Genomic DNA, 12915 nt, shown 5'->3' on the forward strand with positions numbered 1-12915 from the left:
TTCTACACTTTATTCGTGCTAAAACCTGTTAACAATGTAAAATATTCCAAATAGCAAATGCATTATCAAGTCTATGATTAAATAATCTAATCACTTGCATTTGTGTGCTTAGCAGAGAGGACGTGATTAAGCACTCAACTGCTTAGGAAAAATATTCTGGCACTGATACAAAAGCCACGACCGGTGGAACACGAAATTTAAAAAGTCAAACATTACCCTGAATTAAGAGGGTCTGACAATCCAGCAAACCAAATAGTCTACTCACCCAGTGTTTGAACAAAGCACCGAATAAAAAAAGTACAGCGTTACTGATCTATTTTTGTGTCCCTGCCTTATTTAGTACTTAATCTTAAAGGGAACAACCCGGTTCAATTAGGAGCGAGATGGATTGTGTTACAATCTCAGTTTCAACTTCAGTGATTAAAGGTTTTATACTGCAGTTGACATGATTAATGACTCACTGTGGGATTGCAACACGACTGCTTGACTTAAAAAAATATATAAACTTCAATGCAGCAAACAATGTTGTTTTGAAATGTAACAAGATGACTCAAAAGAGAATGCTAGTTTGCTTCCAAATAACATACCTCAGATGATTAAGAAGTCGTATTCAAAGCGTTTGTATTCTTAGACTGTCAGCACAACTTTAAATAACACATTTATGCTGGTAACATAAGAAGGTTCACATCCTAACACAAAACACAAATTAGACATGCCCGCTACAGCAACTGCGCCTCAAGGTTATCCAACACACACTGGGCCGACTGATAGCATCGTTTTTAATAAAATGCAACACATTTCGTAATATAACATAAAAATAATTTATGTTGTATTGAAGCAAAATTCATTAACTGAGCACGTTCTGGCTTGGTATGTGCAAAGAGGCGTGAATAATACTTTCGAGCCCTGGATCTGGCAGCCGGCCAGCAGTGAAGCAAAGCAGAGCCCAGAGGGAATATTTCATCTTCAGATCCCATTACAAACTCAGTTTAAACATGTTACAGCTGCTAAAACGAGAAACGACTCCCTCTCGACAGACTCCCCAAAATAACACAGAACTGCCAAATACCTGTTTCCCACTGTCACAGTAGAGTTAATGTTTATGTAACAAAAAGGTCTCGCTATGCAACATAGGAACAAAATCCCGTTTGTACTTAAAATCACACAGTTCCTGTTGCTAATAGAACATTTACTCGAAAGTGTTTTCTCCTACCAGCCAAACACTGTGATGCTGTCATATATAAATAACATCTGTGACTAAAATGCTGCCCTGTACACACGTATATAGCTAGACATGTTTACAATTTGGTACAACTCAAAGTTGTTACCAATACACAAATTAAACGTGGAACACTGACAGCGACAAAAGCAGTCACGCATACATTGAACCTACAGAGATTCAAAACGTGCTTAAACTCACACATATGTACTTGAAAATGCTTCGACTAAGCTGTAGCAAGAAAGAGGGGGCGGTGCAGGTCGCAAGAAACTCACTTGTGCTAATGTGTTAATATAACCACATTCACGAGCTGTGTAAACAAAAGGCTTAATCTACTTTGTTTCCCTAGGTAATAAAAGTCCCTTTTTTTTAAATCAAAAAACTATACGAGGGGGAAAAAAGATGTTTGAACAGCTGTTCATGCGTACAAATGAATTAATGATGCTATCTGCAGCCCTGTGGTAAAAGGTATTGTGCAATCGCCCTCTCGGTTTCACAAAAGTGAGAGCCTTCATTCAGCAAAGCTGAACTCGACCACATCAATCACTCGCAACATTCTTTCAATGCGGCCTTTTATGGTAATGTTATACAAAGGCCCCACCTCTTTCTTTTTCATTGACAGCATCATCACAGTAATAAAGCTCATTAGTCTGGAGCTAATTAGTAACCATGGCTAACTAACATTTCCTCCTCCAACCTTGAGGGATCAACTGGGAGAGCAACAATTTCATTTTAGTCATTTTTCACTGAGCTCAGCATTTGGCACTTCAGCTGCAGTATAAATACACTTCACACAGCTGGTCAAAGGCCTCGCGCCAGGAGCAGAAAATCTGGAATGAAATACTTCTTGTATCTGGGAAGCGGCATGACTAAGGTAAAATGGACGCAAAATGGAAGCATGGGCTTGTTCTCATCTTGGCCTTTAATGGTCAAAAATATCACGACATGTCACCCGCTGTCTCTCCGCGATAAAGAACGATTGTTTCAGTAACGACAACTTTCAGGTTAAAAAAGGGGCGTTAAAATGCACTATGGTGCTGCAGAAAATGGCCTTCATGGTCATTAAACAGAACAAATGTTCTTTCCTGCAGACATTTCCTTTCTGTTTCTCATCGAATACTTCCTAACAACTGCAATCCAAGCCCCAATGCCAAAAGGCATTTTTACATTTTTAAATATACCTGCCACACAATGTAGGGATGGTTAGGGGGGGGCAGGGCCCATAGCTGAGGGATATGGGGGACAGAGGCTCTGCTAGGGGCCCCCAAAAAAGCTTTTCTGCCAGCCTTTTCACATCGGAAGGAATGACATGAAATGGCTGGCAAAAAGGTGGAACGTAATCCCCACGCAGGTGCTTGAGAAGGCACCGCCTCCATTGTGGGGAATGCGATCCGACTGACTGCCTGACAGGCTTTTTGAGCCCGTCGGAAGCTGTCGGTTGGTCTCTCGAGCAATGCTGTCCGACCGTCCGCATCATAATGCGGCAGTGTGACCGCGGACATAGATGTTGGAGGAACCCTCACCGAAAACACGTCGGTCCCATCGACATAGTAATGAGGCCCTAAATGTCAACCTTCTATTTCTTGACATATTATGAAGACCTGTAGAACTAGCAATATATCATCTACTATGTCACTGCAAATACCAGACATTAACCCACATCACTGGATTGACCGCTTTTTGTAACAAGCATTTGCAATGCAATAGGTCTCGCATTTACAAAAGTTTAAGCTATTGGCATTGTTCATGACAATGCCTTTTTTATCTATTTTATAAAACAAACATATAAATAAATGCCATTATCATTTAAAATGCCAATAGCTAGTGTTGCATTATTATTAGCAATGCCAACTGCTCACACATTTATAATGCGAGACCTATTGCATTGCAAATGCTTGTTTTTAAATGTACACATTGTTATCCACTGACCATCTCTTCGCCCTTCCAGAATAGTAAAAGGTAAACACATGGCCCGTATCTTTCCTGAGTACGGTGACAACCTTAACAGGCTTATTTGGTAGGGTTGGCTCTCCCTCTCTTTTTAAGTTGGCCGCAGCTACTGTGCTGGATTTGCTTCTGCCTTCCCCTCATACCAGACCCCGTTTAGCCAGGCTAAATGCTGTATTGTTTCCTCTCGTTCACCTGAATCTCGGAATGGCTGTAAAGAGGAGTTCAGCTTGGCTCTCGGTTTGGTCCCCCCTTCCCTGTGGATTACGGATTGTTATTGCGCTATACCAGAAGCTCTTGGCGTGCTGGGCAGGCACCCTCCCCCCCCTACGTTGCTCTTTGTTTTGATGGTGGTGCAGCCCTGCTCTGGGAACGGTAAGCCGTCTGCAGCGGCAGAGCTTGTTTACTACTTTCTACTCCGAATAACATGTCAATCACTCGGTTCCTCCCCTCGCACCTTCCTGTTGGCTGGTTGTGGAATTCCACCTTTATGTCTGTCTGGACCACGGGATTGGTTGTGCTGGCCTGTCTGTCTGCAGGAGCATCCCACAAAGATGCAGTAGTATAGTAGTACCAGCAGCTGCAGAGGTGCCGTGCTGCATGCACAACGCACTTTTTTCAGGACCTTTAAAGAGTGTTAATGCTGCAGACCTCCCCCGGGTTTCAAGTCCTCCCTGTGATAAAGTAAAGCTACTTGTAATTATTTCGGTTAAGAACGGAGAAGGCGACCTTGCCGTGAGCCTCAGCCCCGCCCCTTTGGAGACCAAGCCACACCGCACGCAGACATGGCATGTTTAATTACTTATGTCTGCAGTAAAGCAGGAGAGACTTCGTGCTCCGCACACACGTGACGTGGTTGCTCTGCTGCTGTGTTTAGGATGATGCGTTATTGTGTATGAGGGGCCACAGAGAAGAGCAGTTTAACATGGCTCATTTTTGCGTATTTTATATGTTTATTGCATGATAGCTGACTCTCCAACCTATATTCAACCCCATCTTCTTCGGAATAAATATAGAAAAACATAACACTGAAACCCAAAAACAGCAGTCCGCCGCCATTGTTGGATTGCACCGCCGATGGCGCACTGCATCTTATGCGTTGCACCTCACCTTCCCTCGGGCATAGGTATAGCCCCCTTGCACCATAGGCACCCCGTTTTGGCACTGCGTTACCCACCCTCTCAGGTGGTCCGTCGGCTAGACTGCTGACTTTGGTGCTGGAAACCAGGGTTCGAGTCTCGGGGTCGCGTCCACATCCTGTGATTCTGGGCAAATCACTTTAATCTCCCCGTGCCTGAATGTGTAACGTAACCGGTGCTCATGTAAAGCGCGCTAATACCTTCGGGTCGAGTTGGCGCTATATAAAACCTGCAAAAAAAACACCAAAAACATTTCTACACCCTAGTCTACGTTTGCGAAAGTCAGTGGCGGTGCAGGGCGCTTCTGACCTCTCAACGTTAATTTATTTTGGCGTGTTTATGGCTGCAATAAGTCCGTTACAGTATCTGAGATATGCTCAAAAACGGATGGAAAATGCTAGCACGCTCTGGTATTGGACGGCCTCTAGCTAAAAGAAAAAACAACCCACAAGGGGTTAAATCCATACAGTGAGCTACAATTTCGTCACGCAAACGTGAAGGTGGGCGTGTTATTACAGACCCTTAACGTGATCGCCAAGGAGGAGCGCATTCTATGCATACATTGAGTACGTGGTTTTAAAAGGCGCATATCTTTTTGCGATCAAGGGGCGCCATGGCATATCGTCGATGGCTTTGCGTGTATATTTTGGCCTCGTTCCTGTATTGTGCGGTGTGTCTGAAATTTGAATCGGGTGTCTCGTTTCCAGCCTCACAACGAGCCTACAAATCCGTGTGATACGCCTGTAGTGGCCATGAATTATTTGATGGCTGATCACAATAGCCGGCCTGGAGCCCGCGCCGGATCGGATGCAAGACATTGTAGTTTCTGGGCCTTTTTGGGAATTTGGCGTGTGTGCGAAGGAAGGGAATTTCCCCAGCAGCCGCCGTAAATGCCAAAGCGCAGCTATTATATGGCGCGCGATATTGGGCAGTTTCTGAAAATTACCTATTTTGGCTTAGAAGTAACCGTGACACAGGTAAAAACTGCGCTCATGCGGTCATTTATAGTTTGTTCTCAGGCTCCGTAGGCGACAGCCTTAAAAAGACAAGATGGTAAACAAGCGCGCACTGAAGCTGACGAAGTGGGAGGGGGAGTGGGGGCGGGCACGCAGGCTGCCAAATGGTGCGATGAATCACGGCTAAAGTGAAAGCAAACAAGTGGTTGCAGGACTCCAAATGGTGCGCGCGCCCGGACGGGTCACATGCACTGTAGTTGGAGGCCTGCAAAGCCACTGTTTGCACTTCCAAAACGCGCTTACTATAAGTCTCGCCAGAGCAGCGCTAAAGCGCTGGTCAGGCGAGACCTAAAAAGGAGCAAAACTATTTTTAATACAACAGATAAATAGTAAGATGCCTGAAATGCCTATTTATTTTTGGGAAATCCAAATTTATTTTACAAAAGGATGCTTATTTTTTTAACAACCATTCGGGGAAAATTGTTAAAAATATTGACGCCAATTTGCCAATGTGTTTATAGAATATATTTTAATCACATTTAGATATAATAGTGTATCTAGGATTCTTATGATATTGTTAATGTAATGAAACTCAGAAAGCATTTAATGTGCAGTTGAAGATAGAAACACTTGCTGATTCCTGGATTTTTTTCAATCCTTGCACTAGATCATAAATATTTTACCAACTTGCCCTGGATTCTGAACTGAGATTAATTATATTTTTACAAGCAAAAATGTGAGAACTAATTTAAATAAAAAAAATATTTGTACAATGTTTATTGTTGACCATGATTCTGGTATTACTGTTTTGGATCCTGAAGGGATAGTGAAAAACATAGATGGATGGGGAATTAATTAATAATCACAGACCGTTCCAGATTTATTAAATCCCCCCCCATCCACTTTTTTCACTATCCTGTATCCAAAGTGGTAATACGAGGGGCATCACCAAAACATTATTTAGCAATCCTGAATAATATTTTGATTAATAAGTTTACGGATACTTTTAAACCAATAACTGGGATACCTATTAAGTGTCTTTAAAACATTTATAAGTTCCTCTGTATCTAAAAGGAATGTAACTATCAAAACTACTGAAAAATTAATTAAGCAGATCAAACTTTTGAATCTAGTATATTATACTAAATTCATCTACAAATGTACATCAGGCTTATCTCAAAGCTGTATTTCAGCTAAATAATAAATTGGTTAATAATTAATGCTTGAGGTACTTTACTACATATTACTGCCAAACATTAAGGAAGTCAAAATAAAATATGTGAAATAGAGATAATTATTTCACAATTAAGAACTGATGTAACTGAACTGAAAGTACATTGAATCTGATGACTAAGTTGCTGTAGCTGAAACAATATTGATACTGAATATGAAAAAGTCTACAGGATTCTGTATTTTAAAAACAAGATCCATCTAAAATAAAATTGGATTGGTATTTTCAATCTATTACTAAACTTCACCAACAACATTTAGATTTACCTAGATAAAATACAACAAACAATAAAGGCTTTAAAATGCAAGGCAGATGGTGGACACCGATATTATATTTTCTTCTCCTACTAAACTAATATTTTGTCACTATAACAATATTAACTGTTATATTCATTTTGATCTTCTAAGGAAGCATAGGGGTACTTTCTGGAAGCAGTGAAAACATTACGACACAAACAGAGAAAGACTCAGTATCTTTGTAATGGTTACTATAGCCATCAGCCTTAAGTTAAGACTTATTTGTTCAACTTCTAGTAGAACTTGTTAAATCTGGATTTATTAAAGGAAAATATCCTCTAATAATGAAGACCATTTGCAAATATTATTTTTAGAGCTCAACTTATAGTTTCCCCTTGCCTGCAAACATTTTTAGATGCAAAAAGGCTTGTGATTGTATCAATTGGCATTTCCATCAAATTCTTTCCAACTGTATGTATTTGGTCCTAAATTTATTAACATGTTTACATGTGTATCTTAAAGCTATTCATTTCTTAACAAGACAGGCTCCTCATATTTTGGTGTTTATGGAGGCAAGCAGGAAAATTTTCACATATAGCTTGCTTAATTTCCATATTCTATTTAGAACCTTTCTGAGAGCATATTATATGTTGTCTTTTAATTCAAGATAACAGTCCAGTCAAAGAAGAAGTTCGATTGGCTGCCTGTGCAGAAGTAACTTTTAGTACATAGGTCTGTTCCTCGGTCTCCTTTGAAACCATTTTTTTGAAAAACTGATCTGTACTACAAAGTTTCAGGTTCTAAAATACATTTAGATAAAATAGATATTCTCGCTCATACTTTTTGTACAAGCAATAAATTGTATTGAAACCAACTTTTATTGGAAGTCCCAAAAAATGAAATAGGTTGGTACATATTTTTCAATTAGACACATGACATTAAAATTAATTTGATAATCAGTAAAGAAAAATTAAGTTTCCTGATTGATGAATGATTTCTACAGTACCTCTCATGCTGGGGCAGCTAAGAAGCCATTACATTATTTTAGCCTTTATAATTTAATGCTTTCATTTTATTTATGCAATTATGTCACTCAGTGAATGATGCCACAATAATTCTCAAAACTCAAGCAGGCATCATCAAATAAAGGAATGTTCTTGGAAAACTTATTGCTGGTGAATGTTAATGATGCAGGACTGGAAAAAACAAAAGTTTTCTCTGTAATGAATGGTTTCTTTAAAACTCTTGAATCAATTTTATATACTTTTTTTCTTTTGAAGCAAGGAAAAGCCTCAAATGGTTCTATTAAATTAAAGAAAATTACAAAGAATCATATTACTATTTAAATTATTTCTTAACTTACATCCTTCTTAGGTGGGTCACCTTAAACGGAAATCTACTATGACCTTTCCTCTTTAAGCATATGTGACTATTCCAAAACATACTTCTAGTTTGCTTAGAAATGTGCTACACTGTCAAGTGTTTCCGGATTGGATGTATTTTTGCCTCCCCCAGATTGATAGAGTAATCTCATTAAGGTCAAGAATAAAACTATGAGGAGTGTGGCCAAGTGCTGGAACAACCCTTCCAGATAAACCCTGGGTAATATTCCATAAAACAGAGTGAGGGTACTGGTGAAGCCAAGAAAAAAAAACATCTGACACTTGTAGTGCTGATTTGTACACAGCAAGTCTGACCTGGAGTTTTATACTCTTTTATTTGCTATGAAGAGTGAGCTCTTTCTCTTATGAGGCTAGCTGCTGCTAGACTGAAGCATGAAGGATTGGGAGAGGACGCAGCGAGGTGAGTGGGGCTGGAGTTGGGTTTTGGGGGTGGGGGTAGTTTTTAAGGGTTGGGTTCGTTTTCAAGGCTAGGGGATGGGAGTGTTTTCAGGGCTGGGGGTCAGGGAAGGTTTTATGGTTCGGGGGTTGGGGTCGTTTTTAGGGCTTAGGGGAGGGCAGGGTAGTTTTTTGAGGCTTTGGGGCAGGGAAGTTTTTAGGGTTCAGGGGGAGGGGTTGGTTTTCAGGAGGGGGTAGTTTTTAGGTCTCGGCGGGAGGCAGAGATCGGGATACCTTTTAGAGCAGGGTCGTTTTTAGTGCTTGGGTAGTTTTTAAGGCTTAGGGAGGGCAGGGTCGTTTTTAGGGCTTGGGGCAGGGAAATATTTAGGGCTCAGGGGGGAAGGGGGTTGGTTCTCAGGTGGTCAGGCAGTTTTAGGTCTCAGGGCGAGGACAGGGGTCAGGGTAAGATTTACCTGATAAATCTTAACCATGTATATATCTTTGCCATACATGCCTTCACAACGCATATTTCATTGTACCGACATGCGTGATAAACACTTGCGTGGTTGAGACAGCATGGAACCAGCATGCATGGTAAACGCATGCATCATTCCACCACACAACCCAGTCAGACACCTAGGGAATCACGCACTTACAGTGATGTAGTGCTAAAGAAAGAAGTGCTGAGGTTGATGAAATCATGGATATTCTTCTAAGGTTCTATTATGTCCCCAGTGGGGATCAACTCTTCTACAGATGATCCTGTAATTTGTTGCTGCGCCTTATCCACTATTGCTTAGTGCAAATTTCAATTGCTCTGGTCTCCTGTACTTCACAAAATGATAGCTGTTCCGACTATTGTATGGGGGAGGCAGTTTTTGAATGATGGAAGGTTACTTAAGCTCCACAATGGTCTAAATCAGACATACAAGCAATGTGTAGGCTGTTTATGACTCCTAACTCTTGAGAAATGTGCGACTACAGGGTGGAACCCCCCTCATGTCCTTGATTGAAAAGAAACCCATATTAAGGGTTTCACAATACCACCAACCAGGTCAGCAAATGCTATTTGTATTGGATGCATGGAATGAGTGTACTTTAGGCCGAGACGCCAACACTAGTATATCCCTGACGAAGGCCGCTGACCCGTATGGTTATCAGAAGGAGCCAAAACATGTAGGCAAGATATAAGTAGATATATGGTCATTATATTCCATCAAACATTCACACATTACCTTTTTTATCATATCTGGGGTACTCTGTAAATAAAATGGAAATTCCAAAAGGAGTACACCCCAAGATATTTTTAAGTTAACTGGATTCCCTGCAACTATCCAGTTAATTTTATCTGAACTCCTGCACATTGATTGAGCCCACCAAGGTAGTATCTACCTACCTTGGTGTAGATAGGTTACCGATGATGAAGCATGCAACAAAAAATAAGTGAGTGAGGTGACCAATCCAGATCTGTTGGATACCTGGAGTTCACCTAGGACTCTATTAACTATTCACTGTGATAATCCAAGCACCTTTGGGTAGCTGTGCTTGGAATCATACCCTTACACTCTCCCTGAGTGAATATATATATATACACACACACATACATGCCTGAGCTCTCAGCCAAAAAAAAGCTCAGAATGTTCTTTCATTTGAAAACGTCTGCCGACTCAGCTGGAAGCCTGCACACTATGAAGTTAGTCCTGCCATCTGAAATTTACTTACAAACACAGTCAAAATATTTTTATTGCTAGAAATATAAATGCAAAAATTTAGTAGTTAGCGCTGCAATTCATAAGCTGAACAGCCGAAATGGAAATCATAATTCAAACATCAAATGCACTGCTCATCCATGAGGTTGCAGCTGTGATTACAAATGCTATAAATAATCTTACAGGTCAGATTACTAATGACATAACGTTAAGAAGTACAAGTTACACAGCAATGATAACGGTATTATCAGGGTTGCAGAATGTTATAGAATATCTACTTGTAAAAGAGACATGATGCTTCAGAAGTTTAGTTAGCCCCTTTGGTGCCAAGCAGTGAAGTGACAAATTACTGTTCTAGTATCACTGCTCTGATAAAAGCCTCTCTGATTATGTCAGGGGGCATGTTATATCAGGGTAGGGATTCTGGTAAGACTCTGATTGTGAAACATTTCCACAAATCTACTTACAAAGGTTGCAAGTAGATGGGAAAAAGTAGTTCCAATGGTTGCAATGCCCGGATAGCCTGTACACACCACAAACTAATATATTTAATGATATTCCCCAACTCCGCTCAAATCTCTTCCCACATTAAAAGGTTGGAAATGCACTCCTGACTATAGCAGGGGTAAACCTTTTACAGGGTGGGAATAAAAGGGGGTGTATGGATTTTGCAATTGCTGACCAGACTTTCACAACTAAATATAACAATGTATCTACTTATGCAAAAATGGAACTCACAAACATTAGCTAGAACTATTATTTCTAGGCACTTGTGAATTCCTGAAAACTCATAAATATGCACCAATGTTAGGACATACAAGCATGGGTGCACTTTGGTGACCTTTAAGAATCTGAGTCCTAATTTAATTTCATGATTTCATGGAGTAACCCATAATGTTGCAAATAAGTGTTTTGCAACAACTCTCCATTGTAAATCTTTTATTAAACACAATGTATGAACGATGTAAAACGGGTTTCAAGTAACACATTGTTTTGAGTATATTTTACTTTCAAATCAAACAATCAATAATTAAGCTTTTATGCTTGTGCATCTGCATATAATCAGCGAGCATTCTGGGAGCAATATTACTAGCTTCAAAGTGTGCGTATTTTGCAAACATGTGTACACATTAATATAGAGGGGTAACAGTTAGTAATGCAAGATAGCATTACTAACAGTGAATCCACTATAAAAACAGCTGAAGGCATTTCCTCAGAGTGCTTGCCCTAATAGTGAAGGCTTTGAATTAGTTAACCATATATACATCTTTGAACAACTTATAAATCTGGATACAAACGTTACCTTAGTGTCAGACATTCCTCTTCGACAAATCCATATTCGGGATCATTGGTGTCGGACTACAAGAATTCCACACCCTTTAGTATTTACTGGTATGGTAATTCTCATTATTTAATGATATTGCGTTCTAGTATTGATTATTGTACTAAACATTGTGCCCCTATCCTTTTAAGGTTCATATATAACTGTGTGTGTATATTACCTACTGGCGGTCGCCAGTAGGTAGTTATAGTTAGGACCACATTTCCATAGGAAATCCGCAACATTCTATTTTGAATAACTTTGGCGCCGGTCGACGAATCCTCGCGAATTTTTCAAAATAGGTGGGGCGCTACGCTCCGCTCCTTCCCTGAAAGTCTCGGGGGGATTCGTCAAGCGGGGGCTGAGATAAAAGGGGGGTCCCAAAACGCGTTTTTCCCATGCATTTTTCCATAGGACCTTTAGACAGGGCTACAGCCCGAACGTCTGAACAGAATTTCTAGAAATTTGGCAGAGAGGTAGTCCTCAGGTCAAGGAAGTGCCTTTTGTAGGTCTGGTGTAAATCTGTTCAGTAGATTCTGAGAAAATAGCCTTTAAATCAATATATATATCTGAGCCAGCTTACGGTGCGCTTACGGTGCGCTTACCGAACGCGTACGGTGGCGTGCGCGAGCGCGATTCTGATTGGCTCTTAGATCTTAGTAAACATTCGAATCGGTCGAAACCAGGAAGCGGCGGCCGCCATTTCGTGTGTTTCACTCAGAAAAAAAAGAGTGATAACAAGAAAAGGGGGCAAGGAGGAGAGTTACAGACCCCCTAACATTTGTAAGGGGATCAAAGAAGGACAGAAAAGTACAAAGAAAACATTTATTGATTTTTAAAAAAATCACGGGGTACGCGTACGGTAAGTGTACGGTAAAAAAAAAAAAAAAAAAGAAATGAAATGCAGATTTAAGTGTTTAGATATTAGGGGGCTCTAAAAAGAGCCGTTGTGTTTATGACGTGATTTTTTAGTGGTACCTACAAGTAAGTACCGATGCAGAGTCTAAGGTTCAAGAGGAAGACTCTGTTCCCTTCATCATTGAAGTGCACACCATCTCCTCTATAAATGTCTTGCATGTCGTAACGCAAGTTGTTGTGGTAAATGGAACCCATACCATAGTCACGGAGGAAAGCAGAAACAGATTTGTTGACGTGCTTTCTTGCTTTGTCAATCTGCGGACAGAAATGATTGGACCAGTTCCATTTTTGCCTTTGGCATATGTTAGAAAAGACAAAGGCAGTTTTAGGGAAAAGTGAAAACAGTTGTGCAAAGGTGTCCTTCATAAGCATTTCCAGACCTACCCCAGTCAAAGTGCCTAGGTCATTGCCACCACAGTGCACTATTATGAGGTCAGGGTGTTGGATTTGCATGAAGGATT

At 40.5% G+C, this 12915-nt stretch overlaps 1 protein-coding gene across 1 annotated transcript in view; it reads right to left on the reverse strand.

Annotated features, from left to right (window-relative positions):
• ARID5B (AT-rich interaction domain 5B) overlaps positions 1-12915 on the reverse strand; it is a 503692-nt gene that overhangs the window by 41828 nt on the left and 448949 nt on the right. The window lies entirely within an intron of this gene.

This window comes from Triturus cristatus, chromosome 1_2, assembly GCF_964204655.1.
Source record: "Triturus cristatus chromosome 1_2, aTriCri1.1, whole genome shotgun sequence".
In the NCBI taxonomy this organism is placed as follows: domain Eukaryota; kingdom Metazoa; phylum Chordata; class Amphibia; order Caudata; family Salamandridae; genus Triturus; species Triturus cristatus.